General features: G+C 41.4%; 1 protein-coding gene across 1 annotated transcript in view; it reads left to right on the forward strand.

Annotated features, from left to right (window-relative positions):
* The first annotated feature begins 7,993 nt into the window (after positions 1–7,993).
* The window catches only part of LOC137800387 (helicase ARIP4-like), a 49,344-nt gene continuing 39,039 nt past the window's right edge, over positions 7,994–18,298 (forward strand). Inside the window, exon 1 of the mRNA XM_068597564.1 lies at positions 7,994–8,110. The gene's annotated coding sequence lies outside the window, so the exon portion shown is untranslated. The remainder of the gene's footprint in view (positions 8,111–18,298) is intronic.

Genomic DNA, 18,298 nt, shown 5'->3' on the forward strand with positions numbered 1-18,298 from the left:
AAGCAGAAGCAACATGGGAACTTTCACATTCAACACAAAACACAACACCACAGGACACACAACAGAGCAGCAGAAGCCTGGATGGTACACAACAGTGGGGATAGATCCACATCCCTGAAATATATATGGTGCACTCTAGTAAACAGAGGGCAGAAAATGGACAAAAACATAATTTCCGTAGACACTGAAGAGACAGAACAAAGCTTTCCAGTGAGACATTACAGAGTTAAAGAGAGAACTGAGACACTTAAATGTAACAACGCTGAATTCAAAGCAATGCAAATGGGAAGCGAGCACTCAGGGATAACCCAACTAAGTGCCAAATGTAGTCAGCTTTTGGCTTTCTACCAAGCACTCTCCATGCTCTGAGAGCTATTGAGAAATGCTTGTTGCTCATACCTATTGGTTATTAACGCTGATGCTGTCCAACATAGAGTCTTCAGTGTACGTACACAACAAGGCGACAAAAGCATGAGTGTATTCGTAGGCGCTCCGCCATCTTTGCTGCGTGTGAGATTTGACATCCAGATATTTTTGTCGTTCTCTTGCTGTTTGACAGAGAGATCTGTGCATTATGTCAAGTGAATGTGGATATTCATGTACGTCCTTTGGGAACATGAAGCACCTTTTACAGTTTCAGTTGATATGGCTAACCTGTGAGCAAACTGTTTCTTCTTTACACATCCGGCAGGAGCCATCAATAACATTTATTTGGAAACACAACCTTTTGCTTAGTTTTTCTCTCCACCTGTTCCTGAGGGAAATATCTGGATGTGTTATTGATTTCAGAGCTAGTACCGTATTGTTGTACTTATCACCATAACTTGGACATTGTGTTCTGTTAATAGATAAATAAAGAGTTTTACAAAAGTCATTTCTTTCAATGCTGTATATATAAATATTGATTTTTTTTGTATAAAACAACCTTCTGAGTAAGGGATTTTGGTGCACAGATCATTTGGGAGAGTTGACACTAAGAAAAAAGAAATAAAGACCACACAAGTGTGCAAGAGTAATGAAAGGTCTTTGAATGTAACATCTTATTTAATGTGATGCTCCGCTTCGATTGGTCAAAGATTCTAATCACCACTAAATCTATTTTGGCCCTGTGGCTTTAAACAAGGTAGCTGTCTGTCAGTCTTGGCTGACCACAGTAAGCAAAAGACATTTAGAAATTGGCCCTCGGAGGCAATAAAATAGCCACCATCATTTGTCATTTCTACAGTACCAGACTGTAATGGCAGAGATCCAAGCGGTCTCTTTTTAATCTGCGATCACGACGTAGCTGATGAAATGGGGGGTTCAACATTTCTCATCCAGCGAACAGTTTCTTGCTCCAGCAGAGAGTCCTGAGAGGCTGCTCAGGAAACCTGCAACAGCAGAATCGATCTCCTTGACAGACTGACTCATTGACGCGAATACTTAAGGAGATTAAAATGAATCAACGTGCCAGCACTCCACTTCACTCCAAGCAACTGGCCGGGGCAGGGACACCCAATTGGTCAGCTGTGATTGGTCAGCTGGTTGATTGAGTGATTGATAGCCGAGGTAGACCTCCATCAGCACATGCACTGCCCATGTCCAGACGTAACAACAGAGGCTGTTCCTGTCATCTATCTACATCTCGGGTGCCTTTCCTTCCTTTGGCTTTATCTCTTCTCCACGAACAAGTCAGGAAAGAGCCACCAATAGGCCCTTTTTACGTAATTGCAGGGTAAATGCAGGTGAGATTGAAAAAAAATAAATATGGCTGTAATTACATGTAAAAGGCTAATGTGAAAAGGGCCTATGGCTGTTTTTGTTCCTTTAATTGAGTAGTTTTAGCTCTTTTTCTCTACACTGTACAAATCAGAGACTGACGAAAAGTAGATCGTCTAATCTAGACCAAAAACGTGAGTCTGCTATTATGTTGATCTAAATTATGTTACCATTGTGCTAATTCACAGGTGTTAGTAATAGCATCAACAATGGCACTGAATTATTTAAGTGTCACATGACAGAGAGACAGCATGTAGAACAACAGGCCCCTTTAATTGAAGCAGAAAAATGGAAAACAGCCATCATTAGTTTTATTATTGCAGAGTTAATTGCTGTAATGTGTGCGACGAAAAAAAATTCGGTCCTTGTCAGCATCCTGGTTGGGCAGCTTCGCCGCTTATCCTGCAGCACTGTCACCACCTTTCCAAATGTAAGACTGCCAGAAATGAAAAGCTATAAACTGCATACCTGTTTTTCGCCAAGTGTTTGTGCAACTGCGGCTGAATGGTGGATCAGGGTCCTCCTTCAATCAGAGGCTCGCCGGTTCAATCCCCGGCTCTGCAAGTCCATGTCCTTGTGTCCTTGGGCAAGACACTTAACCCAAAATTGCTCCTGCAGGCTGTGCAGTGATGTGTGAACGGGTGTGAATGTTATTTAGTCCTGACGGGCAGGTGGCACCTTGCATGGTGGCCCCTGTCATCAGTGTGTGAATGGGTGAATGATGACACATCATTTTAAAACGCTACAAGTCCATTTACCATTTCCTTTCTTACTTCATTATCAAGCATTTTGGTTCTGAACACAAGTTGACAGTGGACTTTAAGAGCCTCCCTTCTCTTCCAACACTCCCAAATTAGAACTGTTTATTGCCAAGTAAGTTACACATACAGATAATTTGACTTGGGGAATGGTGCATAACAATAAACACAATAGTGCAACGTATGAGACATAAATAAAAAATAGAAAATATAAAGATTCTCAATAGAAATAAGGGAAACAAACAAACAGTAGGCTAAAACAAGTATATTATTAAAGTGTCAAGTGTATATTAATAGAGAAAAAAGACAAAGCCATCTTTCTGGGGGATGCAAGTGTCTGAGTCAGTGGGAGTCCCGAGCTTTATTGATGAACCCGACTGCAGATGGGAAGAAACTGTATTTGTGGCGTGAGGTCTTGGTCCTGCCAGAGGAGGCTGTGGACATTATTTATCTTCCAAAATGGATGGAAAGGGATCAGCTGCTCCATAAGAAACTGTCCTGCCACTTGACAAGTGTGGAAGTTAAATATAAACATATAGTTTCTGTGCTGGAGAAATCATCTCTAAAAATCACTCATGGTTCCCACAGCTTACTAAATGAGGCAATAAAGTAATGTTGGCAGGCAGACCTTTCCTCCTGGGGTGAACTTACAAAAAGGGAAATAAAATGGCACCTACTAATCTGAGTTTGCATCACAATTACTGCAGCATTGTTTGTTTAAGCCAGTATCTCGGGCAAAAGAAGTTGACAGACAAAGACCCTTGACTTATTCAATTGTTAAATTGAAGGGGCCAAAATGTTGGAATGCTTTCCTCTGTGCAGCTTGTCATGTGCTTCATATCTACAGGCTGCAGATGTGTATAAAAGTTAGACAACCTGGGTCAGTCCTATCCCATCATTAAAAGAGGAGAGCTACTTAGTGGAACAGATGGCTGACAGTGAAGAAAGAAGCATGCCAATAAAAAAAAGGAGTCGAGCAAAGGAGAAGAGAAAATGGTCAGGAAACAAACGGAAATTGTGTAATTCAAAAGAGTAGAATTATGCAGGTACCGCACTGTGTACTGCAGACGCCAGAACAACAACAAGTTAGTTTTTTTGGTAACACCCACCTGCAGCTTGGCCTGGTGGCTCTCTGTAGGCATGGGGCTGTTAACAGTGGGGGTGGACATCATGCGTCACATTGACTATATCTTTCAATAATGGTGGCAATAAATACAATTTATATGTGCTTATTGTGTTGATGTAAAAGTACCCTTATGGGGAAAGCTGTTTCTATTATGAGTTTGTTGCTTGTATTAAGGATCGACATAAGGCCTCTCAACAAGACTCTGTTTTTCCAGAAAGCAGCATATGGCAGAGCTGATAAGTGAGCAACCGAGCCGTCACATGATTTCCGCTCTGCTGTACCACACAGACACACACATACACACACAAAGACAAACGAGAGCAGAGAAAGTGTAGACCTTGAAATAATGGGGATGGGTGAGATAAACATGATGAATGCCCAGGTGACCCCTGAGACTAAGCCAACATGCACAATAAAAGGGTCCTGACACTGAACACCTGAATGAAATGCAACCTCTGTCACTTTGACGAGTCAGAATAAAAAAGGTCTAAACCTAGTGCTTCACAAATATGTACTTATTACATGAGCTGATTTATGACAACCTTAGCAGTACTGGATAACAGTTTATAAGTAAATTGTTTTAATTTTCAACTTAACCAACCGCGTGGATGTGACGCATCATACTTGTTTGGTTATATTTTATACCAACAGAGAATTATGAAAGAAATGTGCCAACAGACATCACTTGTGTTTGCTGACAACGTCTGAAAAAGTGGAGGCCATCCAAATTAATTTACGATGGTGAGTTATTATTTTAGTCAAGTTTTTCTTTGTAATTATATAATAAGTGTGTAGAAAATGGTTTACAGGTTGGGATAGGAATCTTTAGGATTTTACTCAGGGCTACTCGTATCAATAGTTTGGTCTTCGACATGACAAAATAATTGTTTAAAAAAATATATACAAGATTTTGAAAACAAATAAATTCTGAACAGATTTTGAAGTTATTTAAAGGTTAAATATAGCTAAGAAATGTTTCTACAGGAGCAACAGTTTAACATCAGCAAAGTAACTATATACTATATTGAGCCAGACACTTAACCCTGAATTGCTCCCCGTTGCTTCGTCGACTCTACGATGTATAGAGCAAAAATGTAAGTCAAGATCACAAGATCTTCTATCTATTGTGAGTAGACCTCCCCCACAGCAGACACCCTGACTGGCCTGACAGGAAAAGCACGGGTGAAACCACTTTGATTAATGAAGTTGTGTTGAGACTGTTGGACTTAATCAATGTATGTGAAAATCACCATTATGTTATTGTCAAATAAAGAAGTGCACACTGTTTCATGTTGGTTAGGGACATATGTGTGCTTGTACTTGAATAAAAACTAATTAGAGAATAGGTTGTTTTATACACCTTAATAATTCCACTATTAGTGGAACGAGAGCACTGGCCAATTTCAGGCTGGGAATGCTTGGAGCTCTTGCACACTTGTCTCCTTTGTTTCTCAATAATTGCATTATGGGACAATAGTGTAAATCAACACAACACTGAATAATCCAGCAGGATCTGTGTGCACACTAATATTTCTGTATGAGTTCTTGTCATTCCAGTGTGAACACACTACATCCTTAAATAGGATCGGAGCGGTATTGGATGGGAAGTGGCTCCACCTAACGTACATATGAGGTCAACACAGGTTGCAGATTCACACAGCAGTCTCCCAGCTGATTGCCTTTCTTTCTTCAAAGGCACCATCTTGAGCTATCAGGTGGCATTAACAAGCCACGGGAATCTTTCCTGACGCAACTGTTCGTCCCATATTCCGCATGTGAAAGCAGCACGATGACCATTACAGTGTGTGCATTTGCATGTTCAGAGGGCTTTGGGCCCATCGGGGTCCTTAAGGCCAGACAGGGTTATGCCTTGAACTTTAAATGAATGTATTATATATTATATAGTAACTCTTTCAAATGTGATGCATTCTCAAGTGAATTATTCGAAAATAAAAGTTAGAGATGAACGTCATTGATTTTGCAGAGCTCAGTTTGTGTTTATTCCGGCCCGTCTGCTAGCAAAGATAAGTGTGTGTTTGTGTTTGCGTGTGTGTGTGTGAATAGGGATCTTAACCAAGCCATCACGGGTGAAGAAGGATTGCTTGAAACTGACTTGAGACAAGAAGAAAATGTGAGAAAATGAAAGAAAATGGAAGACGGCCAAGCCTCAGACCTTGTTCCAATTTCCTGAGCCAGCCGGTAGCGTCCATCTCTCCTGACGCTCGACAGATATGACATCACTCACACAAAAAACACCTTTATTCATCTATCCTGGCGCTTATTCTTGTTTTTTGCTCCTTAGTTTCCGACCATGTTGCCGCTGCACAGACACCTCGGAGATACGGAGGACAACAACGAATGTTGATGGAAATGTAATTGAAGGGGGAGAAGAAGGGAAGAGAAGCTTGCACCATAAGGTGCAAAAAATATCCCATTGCACGTCATGAGACAGAAAACGCATAGGGGGAAATAGGAAGGAGTGAAAATGCATTAATAGTGGAGAAGATGGAGAAAGCCATAAATCAATGAGAAGACTGAAAGCAATAAGGACTGAGAGTAAAAGAAAAAAGATACAGTAGGAGAGGCCCTCGTTGCTTGTAGTTGTAGTTCCAGGCACGTCCAACTGGGAAGAGGCCCCGGGGAAGACCCAGGACACGCTGGAGGGATTATATCTCCCGGCTGGCCTGGGAACGTCTCGGGGTCCCCAGAACGAGCTGGAAAATGTTGCGGGTGAGAGGGAAGCCTGTGTCGGTCTGCTGGGTGTGCTGCCACCGCGACCCGACCCCGGATATGCGGCGGAAAATGGATGGATGGATGAATTGTGCATTTTTACGATGAAAGCAATTTGGTTCACATGTTGTGAAAATATATTGATGTCTGGCTCCTGAAGCTGAAGATACATAGGTGTGTTTGGTTGTCAATCACAAAGGAAAGGTGTTGAAGTTTCATCCTCAGGCAGTTTTCTCAGGTTAAAAGCTTCAAAAGGCATCCTAAACATGTTTTATAAACTCAAATAAGCCTTGGACACACCTTCAATCATCAAAAGCCATAACATCTGTTTTCTACATTGAGGTATATTAAGTGCCTATTTTGTGGCCATTTTGAAAATGTTGACCAAATTTGTAGCTCTGAATATCTCTATATTTTCATAATATATCAACCTGCATCTGAGCCAAATGTGCTGCAGTATTACCAAATGCACAATTGTTATGATAATTTCAACTTAGCTATCGAACTGAGAGAACAACACACATTTATTTGATCAAAATCAATCCAACAATGCATTTGATGAGTTGACTGTCTCTCTTCAGTCTCACCCCTCTGTTAAAATAGCATTATCCAGAAGTATGTGAAGCACTGTGACCTGCTGGCCAATAGAGGGCACTGTATGAAAGTGAGAATCAGAAATACAGTGCAGTACAAGAGGCATAAATAATGCTGATGCATGTTTAGTAACTAGCCACCTGCGGATAAAAGTCAGTATAAAAGATTTTTAGAGACTCTAACATGGACTGAATTGAACTTACTGCCCTACCCCACACGAAACCTAAGGGGTGTGTTTTTTATTTGAACTTGAATTCAGAAATGAGGCTTCTTCAGTCAAATGTACTTTGTCAATGTTCCCTTTGCACAGTATACAGTGTAAACATATGTCAGCCGCCTATACCTGGAGAAGAAAATATCTGGATGATGAGTAAAAACAGGTCTTCCCACGTCATCAGTCCACGTTTAAGATTTAAAGACACTGTTTTCAAATATGTGTCAATTGTTTTAATTACACCTCTCAGGGTACAGACTGTGCTCGATTCACCTAAATGTCCTCTTTGTGTGGTTGAACTTGCCAGGACGAGACAACGTATATAAATGCGTGTGTCGAGTACCCAGACATTTTAGGAGCACGATGTTCTTTCAGCATAACTCCACCCAACTTGAACCTGAGCTGAGGTCAAACGAGGCAGCCTTTGACTCCAAACTGCACTTTCACTAAATAAAACAGACCCAAGTCAAAACTATCACATTAACAGTATGTGAACCTTACCAAAAAGCTATATAACAGTGTAAAATATAAATTATTACTCTGTTATATATATATATATATATATATATATATATATATATATATATATATATATATATATATATATATATATATATATATATATATTAACAATGTCATGAAAGCAGCCCAGTGAGTTCCAGACTTTAATTGACTCACAACTCGCAGTGTTCCTGTAGTTTTTGAGCCTTGAGTACTGACACTTTGGAGGCTCGTGCACTTCCGGAACTTTCGTAATGGTTTTCTTGTGCAGAGCGCCGGAGCATCAGCACCGAGCCCTCTTCTTCCAGCAAGGGGCTGATGAATGGCGTGAAAGCGGCCAAGCCCTGCCCTGATTCTCATTATTACTTCAGAAATAAAAAAGCTTTCCACGCGGAGGGACTCCTCGCCGAAGAAACGGCCCCACGGAAGGTGAGAAACACATACCTACAGTGTGTCATGCCCCCGTGTTTACTCTCTGTTCAACCCCCTTTTTTATTTTGTGTTTTTGGGGGTTACCATTAGCATTTTGCATGGCGTCAATTAGGCTCCAGACAATAGAGGAGCATGCCGCACTTGTTCACCAGCGGTTCCGTCTGTCTGCGGCGCTGTTGCAGCCTCCTTCCGTGTTATGAAACGAGCAAGCACGCTGCTCTCCGTCTTTAATAATAAAATAATAATTCATAGCCAGTCGTCCTCGGAACGAGCCGTGACGGCGGCGGAGGGTTAACCGGTGCGCCCCCCAACCCGACACACAGCGGACACATCTGCTGAAACCACGAGCGCCTTCAATTTCTGCGAAGGCAGTGTTACCTAACACTGGCTGGAGGGCAAACCAAAAACGGAAGTGGCTTATGTAAAGTGTTATGTAAATTGAAGCTTAAATGTCAAGTTAGGTGATGTAGGGAAGTGTTTGTGCGAGGCACAGACGTAGGGGAGGTCACGTGGGTTAAAGAGCAGACGAGGAGCCTCAGGCGGCCGCTTCACAAGGACCCTGTTCACTGTCAGCTGCTGGAGAAGGAGCAGGACACTGAGCTGTCCTCGTGAGTGACGCAAAAATGGCCAACTCCCTCTTGCCATCGTATCTTCTCCACGCAATTATATGAGTTTGAATCCCGTAAATATATAATGTATTGTTAAACTTTTTGAAGTTGCAACAGAGTACTTCTATATGACACGTGTCAAAAGCTAATAGGTGTGTGTGTGTGTGTGTGTGTGTGTGTGTGTGTGTGTGTGTGTGTGTGTGTGTGTGTGTCATTTGTGGTTGAACTAGCTTTAATAACAAGATGTACACGAACTGTTGACTTAGACTTAGACTGACAATGATAGGCCATTAATTTAGTATGACACGCAGGTAAGTTGTATTACTACAAATAAAAATAGAAAAAAACAATGCAACAGGTCTATAATATATATTTTTTTGTGTTCCTCACGTTAATCTTTGTCGAAGCATAGCGCCTACATTACCAGAAATAGAGGCGTTTTATGCTAGTGGTGGCAAATGTAGCTTCAAGCAGCTAGCCTCAAGCATAGACAAGAAACAGGTAGCAGATGTCTGGTGGGCTCACTTTTCAAACTCCTCACCTCCAGTTTTAGACTTTACAGAACTGTTCCTGACTCAAGTGACGTCCCATTAATCCCTCTGGTGCCCCAAAAGCTTCATACAACTTTTTTTCCCCACATATAGGCTTTGATGTCTAAAATTGGTGAAGTTCCCCTTTAAAAAACAGACTTGTAGGGTGTGAAAACATTGAGCCGTGTTATTATTAAATGAAAGGGTTGTTCTGCCTATTTTCAACCCGGTGGCGCAGTGTGTTAGTTACACAAAGTTCATTTTACAGTCTGTCATTTACATTCCAAAATGGCGGGTCAAGCATGCTCTAAGACTAAACCAGTGAAAAGTGCATGCTTAGCTGCTCATTTGTAATTGTACCAAGTTAGCTAAGAGGGGTGTGTTTTTAATTGTATTTTGGGGAGCACGTCAGAGCAAAGAAAAGCAAGGGTGTAACTAATAAGCTTAATTACGTCTGCATTACATTTCTGTGTGCCGGTACCACAGGGTTGTTATTGTGCATTCTGAGCCAGATTGCTTCTGTCTTCTCCCACTGTGATGTACCCATTTTCCCTTCATGTACGTCAGCGAAATACAATTCCCAGAATGCCTCTTACAACCTCGGAGAAGGGTGTGAGCTTGTTATATACAGGAGGACAGAGTGATGCTGAGAGCTGAAGAACCAGAGAGCTAAGAAAAGTGATTTTGATTTTACTGTGGGTGTTTGATTTTAAAGGGATCTGCAACAAAAACATGTAGCTTTGTTGTTGAGTTGCAGCTTTAGAGACATTGTGCCGCCGCAAAGGAAACGCATTATCTGTTGTCTGTGGCCATGATCTCTTCTAAAAGTCCATTTGGTGTGTTTTCCTTGAATTACTGGCTTTGGTAAAGCTGGATCACACGTTGCCGGTGTCACTGTTGCCTTACAAGTATTTTCTTTTAGGAAGTTTTGTAACGCTGAATAGGCATTTTGTTTCCAAGTCGCAAAGTGTATCGGGTCGACGGACCCGAGGAAGGAAGATTATGTTCTAATTGTCTGGATTTCAGGCTCGTCGGTCTGTCTTCACTGTCAGTGAGACTTTGTCCTTTTCATCTGACCTTGGATCATGTATCCAGAAAACCACTTCAGCCAGATGTAACTTGATTAAACCCTCCTACTTTCATTCTTTTTTTCTATCTTTTTTTCAAAACTTTTGATGATTCTTCCAGGTTAAGCCCTTAAAACAGAACTAGTGAAAAGATGCTGCATAGGTTTATAATGTGTTTATTGTCCGTGGGCTTTCATTAGTGACGGTCTTTAAAAAATCTCAACTGCCATTACTGGGTGTCAAAGATTTACATTTTTTTTGTGGATCCAACACATATCTCTCGGGATGGAGATATGTGTTGGTGTGAAGGTCACAGTGCATGCTAATGTCAGTATCTGGAATGTTTTTGAACTCGTGGTATGTTCGACTTGTTGCTCACACATGGGTCTAATTTGTGTCGCATGTAGAATGTTTAACGTTTGGCTCGCTTGGCCACGGTAAAGTTCTTTGTTTTTTGCCCCGTTAAGACCCATATCTTTCAGTTTTTGATCCTAAAAGGATGAGGGGCGCCACTGTGGCACTCGTTTCATCCCTCCCTTCATCCTGTCATCACTCCTTCAGTGTGTTCCTGCTACCGAGCTCAGCGGGTGGCTGAGTACAGGAACAGAGCGTTCAGAACATCCAAGGAGTGATGGGGGGAGGTTACTGCCGACCTCATTGACATTTATACTAATAGCAGGCAAGATGTCATCTATGAGAGGGGAGGAGCTGCGTGTGCACAGCTTGGCTGTGTAATGGGCAAAAGTTTCAAATATAGTTTAAGCCTCATTATACAGCTCACAGTCGCAACACCCTTACACCCTCTGGGGACCAAATCTTTGCACACGGACGATAGCGTACTTCCTGACATGGGATGTAGAGCCTAACTTCAGCTTAGGTGGAGGACAATATGTAGTTCTCACATTTCAGCAAAGAAAACTGGTTACATTAGTAATTATGTTTGTAAAATGTTTATTTCTAGGTTGAGTGCTGGAGAGAATGAATTGTCTCATGCTAATCAACGTAAAATCATGGACTATGCTGTTGATTTTAAAGCTGGTCTGTGAACAAGTAGTGAGGACGGATGATGTGCCATCCTTCTCAAATAGCTGTAGGCATATGTTTGGTATCTTTGAATAGTTAAAAACAAAAATTCAATAGTGTGGGAAAGGTTTTTCAGGCACATGTAAAAGTATTATTACAATCATATTCAACTTGTTGAAATCACAAGAGTCAATGAAGAATGAGAGGAAAATAAACACAAAAGTGTCTTTTTGAAACACATTTAAATATTTAGCTTTATTTCAACTTGTTCCAAGCCAAAAAGCATTTCAAACCCTTTTTTTAATGTAGCAAAGTTGTTGGGAACACGTCGACCCTGTGTTGGAAAGGCAATGTCTAATTTTGATCATAGAAATACTCTTATTAGAAACATACCTTTTGCAAATAATATCAGAAGAGATTTGCCTCTGACCTCCAAGGTAGCTGAATCCTAATTCAAGAAATGCAAATTATTGAATACAATTTCGTACGCAAGCATTACAACACCGTCGTTACATCTCATGTTACATTGAATGTATCGAATGTTGTCTCTCGAAAACAAAGCGAGTGAATGTGATTCCAGATCCTCACGCTAAGTAGGAACAAGCGAGGTCATGCGTCTCTCTGAGCTACACTGTAGACAAGCGCAGAAAGGGAGCTTCTCCAACTCACTGAATGCCTCCACCAGTGGGGGAGGGTCGGAAACGCCACCGTCTGTTTGACCTCCTTGTAAATCAGCAGAGTGATGGACGTTGGGTCTGACTGACCTCCGCTGCTTACATTCATACAAGACTGAAATATCCCAGCGAAGGAATGCTGATATGAGTAGAGATTCAGCGACAGTTTCACGTTCCTCCTTTCGGCCACACAGTCTCACTCAGTGGAGGGACGCATGTCGGCCGACTGAGATTCTGACCTCAGCCGCTTCTCATGTTTTAGTCATTCTTAAAAACATTATGTCGGGAGTGGTGGGCCGCCGTGTGTCTGACCTACTAATACTTCACTGGTTTGCATTTTATAACTCTTTGAATCTTTAATTGTAAAGGAGTGGTCAGGCATTTTCTAGTTTGCGTTAGGGATAAAAAAAAAAAAGAGATGGATGGGGGCTGTCTGGCTTATACAGCATCAAACCCCTCTATGTTGTACGTATCGTTGTACCTGTCTCACACTGGAGTTGGACTCCTGCTCATGTTTGGCGGACCTTAAACAGTGGGCATTAAAGGGAATATTGGATGAAGGGATGTATGCCGTCCTGGCAGGTGGGTGGCTCTGTTGCCACAGGAACAGCCTCACAACTGAAAGGTCACCGAGTCGGTTCATGTTCCTGACAAACTTAGTCTCAACTATTCATTACAGTAGGTAATAAAAAATGCCTCATTATAATGCAGTTTGATACAACGCCTCCTCAAAGTAACTGCAGGGGAGAAACCGACTGAGTGTATTTTTATGGTTGAGTAATGTATAGGATTCCTCCGATATCAATTTAGGTTCAGCAGCCTTGAGTTGACCACTGTGTGTGTGTGTGTGTGTGTGTGTGTGTGTGTGTGTGTGTGTGTGTGAGTGTGTTTTTCAAGGCATTTGTAAGCCTTGAGGGTGCAAACAGATGAGCGTCACACCCCAAGGCTCTGTGTGGGCTGTCAGCTGTATTAATAAGCTAAATGGTCGAGCATATGGTTGCCTTCTTTTTGCCTCACAACTGTTTTTCCCTTTATGGAAAATCCCCCCGTAATGCTGATTAAGTCCCTTCAGGGCCTCTTCCTGTGAGGAATATCCCAACTTTTAATGATTTAACGTCTTTCTCAAGATGTGCAGCGCTCGTGAATTATTCTCCAAGAGCCGAGTGTTTTATTGATGAGTGCAAGCTTGTTTCGATTTGTCTGATTTCTCGGCTCTTCTGAGAAGAGAGAGTGCGTATCTTCAGAAACCTGTTTGCTCTTTTACTTCTATGTTTGTAAGGGCCAATGGAGTTGTAACTTGGGAGGATGTATTTTTTACCGCTCCAAATTCTAATCACATCCTTCACATTCCTCAACGCAGAAGACTCCTGGATCATTTAGAAATAACATACTTTAGGTTTACGTTGTGTCCATCAGTTTGAATTGTTTCAGTGTCTTATTCTTTGGTTTGGTACCACAAATGGCTGCAAATACTACAATACCCATGAGCCTCCGCCAGCATCGTTATGGTTAGATGTGCCATTCAGATGTCCGACAGATTTAAATGGATTTGTGTTGAAAATAAAACCAGAGAGCAGCACCTCGGTCTCATATACCGCTAACAAGTATTTTCATGATTGATTGTTTTCTTGATTCGTCATGAAATGTACAAATTAAAAAGTAACAAAATGCCCATCACAGTCACTTTGAGCCCACAGTGACCTCTTCAAATGACCAGATTCCTCTTGCCGCCAGTCCAAAAGAGATTACATTTTACCGTGCTGAAAAATGACTGAAACGATTGATTGAACATCAGAATAGTTGCCGTTGTTCTGTTGATTTACAAATCAATTAATTGACCAACCTTGAGGGGTTTGGGTTGTGTAGTTTTAGGTTGGGGTCAGTTGCAAGTCAGTAATAGACCTCTTAAATATAGAGACCCTTGAGCACGTGTGTTTTTAGATCTAGTTTACGTGGCTTATTTACACGACTGTGTAAGCTGAATACCTAGGATTCCTGGAGACCTGGCCTGTATCTAGTGTGTGTGTGTGTGTGTGTGTGTGTGTGTGTGTGTGTGTGTGTGTGTGCTTGTGCGTGTATGTATCTGTGGATCAGTAACCTCCGGTAAGAGTCTCTCTCGTCTTATACGGTTATAACAGATGCATCTGTTATTGTTGACCAGTTTCAGCATGTCTTATACAAGTCTGTTATCTTGTTTGTGTGTGTGTGTGTGTGTGTGCGTGTGTGTGTGTGTATGTGTGTGTGTGGTGTGTGTGTTTGCACAAGTTGTTCTTGTTTGAACTCATGTGTTGGCCACTAACGTCTGTTCGGAGTCAGTGTCATGTTTGGCCGAGTTTAAAGCGACGGCATGTGTTTAGTTTTTTTGAGGGTCACACATGTGACACCTTAAAGCCGTGGCACGAGCCTCCACAGAGGCAGCGCAAGCCACAGGCATGCACAAAGAGTTTATGCTCACTGCGTTGTCCTAATGAACTGTGAGCTGGTGTCATATCAAATTTTCATGGCAAAACTTTATCTTCTTTTAACAATTGAGTAATAATTAAACTTAGACTTTGTTTTTGACCCCTTTTAATGATTAAGCCCAGAGGTCAGAAAGGGTCGCTGAAGATACACAAAACACCATTTCCGTAATGAGGGAACGAATAGGACTGTTGATTTTGCAAGGTGAAGTCGAGACTCAAAATATTTTACGACAGGATTGAATAAAATCGGATGGTTAAAACCTTAAAATGATTCCTGGCTAATGAAAAATTCATCTCAGATGTAACAAAGACCTCTAACTCAACTGTTCTATCACATTTTGCTTATTTTGTTTCAGCAATCCATACTATTGACATACTATTCTACGCCATATTTTTCATGGACAACCTGTCCTCCACACTTGTTTTTTGCCAGTTGGATCTCATTCCCCTGTTAGATGTTTAGTGTGTCTGATAAACCTGAGAGAGGAGATACAAAGTTGGAAGAGATATAGATCTAACATTGGATTGCTGATACATATTTGCTGGTTTGCCTCACAAGGCTTAACATCGGTCCGACATCTTGATTGTAGATGGAAATCGATTCCTGTAGTACGAAATGATAGCGAGTGCCCATGAATTAGAATAAAAGATTCTCAGTATAACTTTTTTCCCCCAGTGACAACGTAGAGTTTTTCCACCATCAGGGGAAAAAGGAAAACTGGTCTTTTATTAATTTCACTTTTCAGTGTCAGAGCAAGTCGTCTTCCTCTCAGTGTCAAACTGTTTTTTCCAAACAGTTTTGTCTTGGCTGCGGGCAGAATAAGTTGCCTCAAGTGTTGCTGAGGTTCAGACGGGTTGAACAGAGGAAAACCCCTTCCCCTCCAGTGTCCCCTTGTAAACCTTCAACAACCCCAATGAACCCTCCTAACCTTCCCCGATTGGCTGGAAAGCAGCCAGCAGTATCCAATTAGAGATCATTTTAGCACAATGACTTCTGAACCCTCCCTTGCTACCTCTCAAACCCCTCCCAGTCCAACTGCATGGACTCAGGGGGTATTGATTAAGTAAGTGCGCTCCTGCATTGCTTAAAAGCTAATCGTCCTCTGACATGTATAGCAAAATGATCAATGTTTTGCCGTTGTCTATAAGAATTTAAAAGAAAACTGAATGAGCGTCTTCACTGTCACTGACTTCTGGCAGCTCCACAACAAGAGATGTGATCACTGATGGGTGAGGGTTACTCTTTCTTCTTGTTTTCTGTTGGCTCTGATGCTGCAGGCCTAAAGGAGCACAGGTGGGCAGGGATTAGATATGACACCATGGTGGGATTAGCCAGAGGGTTTAGCTGTTTAAAAATGTTCTGTGAAGACTGAAGAGAGTCGCTGCCGGTCAGCGTTGTTCAGTGATTCAGGTCATTACTTTTCATGAGACCTTCGAGTGGAAACATATTTCTGTCGATGAACCGGAGCAGAAGTGACACGGTGTTAACAATAAGTCTGTTAGTCAAAATAATGAATTGATCAATAACAACTTTGATTATTACTTTGATCTTAATCTTTTATTAACATTTTGTCCCACTTACTTACTGCACTCTGAGTTAAAGCAAGTTTTTAGTATGTCGTGTATTCACACTTCTTCAGCATGAAGTGAACTTCATGGCATGAACTTTGTGTATTCACACTTTTAGTGACTTTGAAGCATGCGGGATATTTAAGAAGACAGGTCCTAAAACATAGTGTACTGTATTTCTTTTTTTTAGGTTAAAGCATAAAAACATGTTGTCGTAGAAAAAAGTAAAATCATTTTTGGAAAGCTCTGCAGTATTTTAAAACTTAAGATGTTATTTAACCCAACAGCGCTTTAACCCAACGGTTAGCCTAGTTGTAAAGTTATTGTACACGCAACGCGACCATGCAGTGACATACGAGAGGATACAGGGCTGCAGAAGCCCCTGGACCTCCTGTCTGCTGTGCTCTGCGCTCAACTCAACTTTTATACTCAAACATCTCCGCTACTTACTGAATAATAATCGCGTGACACAACGAATCGATAATGAAATTTGTAACCAACTTTTTGAATAATCAATTTTATCGATTCGTTGTTGCAGCCCTAGTTTATAAGAAAAGTAATATTTTATAGGATAGAATTCATGAATTTAATATGTTGCATGGATTTGAGACAAGTTTTGAATACACTTAGTCTGCCAATGCATTACATTTAAGCAATAAACTAGACTACTGTTGATTTTGTGTGTGTGTGTGTGTGTGTGTGTGTGTGTGTGTGCGCGCGTGTGCAGTGTTGCCTTTGAATGAAAGCAACCAGATTTGATTGGTTCAACCACCAGCAGCCTGAAATTCAGTATTGTATAATTCTGTTACACAAGCAAGGGGATGTGTGCAGATCTTCTAAGTCTGTAAGCCTATCAAATACAAAAGTAAGGTGTTATACAATATAATGTCTGTTTTCAGAGACCAAAATTGAGGCATTGTTGGTCTTGCAATGAACCGGCATTAGTGAGACAGGCGGTGTAGATCAGTTTAGTTAGTGCCTCATCAGACTGTCGGGGAGTTTATCAAAGGAGGAGACGGATCTGTTGTAAGCGGTTATACATACAAATATCACTGTAAATCAAAATTAATCTACTAAAACAAGTTTATTTTGTTGTTTTTACATACACATGCCAGTGACTAATCCTTCTGATCTTAGGGTAAAGTACAAAGAAAAGCCTTCTTAAAAACACAACAGCCGCTGCTAAACTGCTTTGGTGATTTTGATTTTGGCAACATTGTTTTAAATGTATCGGACGACAACGTCGAGCCGCTTGCCTGCATATCTCGCTGTTAGAATGAAGCGTGTTTTCGACACCTTAAAGCCCATTCATTACTGTCTGGACGGGGAGTTAACCAATACGGCAGTGAACATTAAGATCTTCACTCCACACTTTTCTAGTTGAAGTTGGAAACTGCTGCCACCATTCAGTCTTTCATATTGTCATTTCCTGAGAGGTCATTTAAAAAACAGTCCTGAACTCCAAAACAATGTAAGAATCGTTTCCTCATAATAGAGCATCTTTGGACCAGCAGATCATGCTGAATCTGACTTTTTAGGAGTGTGGGCATTTCTGAAACCTACGTTAATTAATGTTAATTAGTTATTTTTAGCCTAAAGATAAGCTAAGTAGCAAATTAATTAGTTATGTCAGCAAATGTTGTCGAGGAACAAATGTGTGGGAAGTTAAATAGTTAAGTAGGGAAGAAAAGAAACTCAGTGGTAGTTTTCAAGCTGACTTTCAAGCTCTGAATTACAGGGAGGGAGGAGTGGAGACGTGTGTGTGTGTGAGTGTGTGTGTGTGTGTGTGTGTACGTACACAATGTCCTTGCATCCTGGCATACATCTTGTACAACTTTTGTTCTGAACAGTGGCATTATTAGCCAGATCTTATGTAAGGCAGCTTATGCAAGCAGCTGTCTTCTCACTGGCCTCCTCCTTTATTATTCGTGTCTCTCTCTCTCTCTCTCACTTGTTCTCTTTTGGGAGGTAAAGAGGTAATTACATGGTGTGTTTGTCTGTGGGTGTGTATGTCTATCAAGTATTTTCAACCTAAACCCTAAGTAGGACACACTTCTGTGTCAGAATGCCTCCATGTTATCAACCCCAAATGCCAAACTAGAGTATGTTTATTAACCACATTGAGTCAAAACAAGTGCAGTTTCCTCTTTAGGGGCGTGGCCGTTAGGCTGCTGGTAGCGCTGCTAGCGTTGTCTGGGACCCTAAAGCTGGCGCTGCGGGCGACTTGCTCGACTCCACAGAGCCCTGAAGCC

The sequence above is a fragment of the Clinocottus analis genome, unplaced genomic scaffold (assembly GCF_023055335.1).
Source record: "Clinocottus analis isolate CAN_PGR_092001 unplaced genomic scaffold, fCliAna1.0.p SCAF_4, whole genome shotgun sequence".
Lineage (NCBI taxonomy): Eukaryota > Metazoa > Chordata > Actinopteri > Perciformes > Cottidae > Clinocottus > Clinocottus analis.